Genomic DNA, 540 nt, shown 5'->3' with positions numbered 1-540 from the left:
CTACTGAGCTCTTACTCTTTTTTTTAAAAAAACATGGCAACATTAGAGATGATCAGATCCACACAGGAGAATGTGGAAATTGCAGTTAGGATACACAGGTGTGAAGTTCTGCTCACCTCTTTATATCGGGATGAGACTCGTGTCCATGTGGGGAAATGCCTGCTTTTCTCAGCAGTACAGGTGGGCATTGTTCTAAATCATTCCTTCGCTCTTTTAGAGACAGCTGCACCTTGGTGCCATGCGCACAGAAATTTAAAGTTATTGCGCATGATTAACAGCTATATACAATTATGTACTTCTCTCCAGGAAAAGAAGCTTTTGTGAAGATTTGGAATTTTTATTGGCCCAGAAATTCGGGTCGGGGACAGTCCAAAGATGTGCGGGTTAGGTTGATTGGCTATGATAAATTGACCCTTAGTGTTAGGGGGATTAAATACGTGGGGTTACGGGGATACGGAGAAGTTATCTGCATTACGGGGATAGGGTGGGATATGTGTTGGTGTAGGGGTCACGGGGATCAGGTGGGATATGTGTCGGTGC

This window comes from Somniosus microcephalus, chromosome 7 (assembly GCF_052327205.1).
Source record: "Somniosus microcephalus isolate GS21.2 chromosome 7, FLI_Smic_1.0, whole genome shotgun sequence".
Lineage (NCBI taxonomy): Eukaryota > Metazoa > Chordata > Chondrichthyes > Squaliformes > Somniosidae > Somniosus > Somniosus microcephalus.
This window is presented reverse-complemented; position numbering follows the sequence as displayed.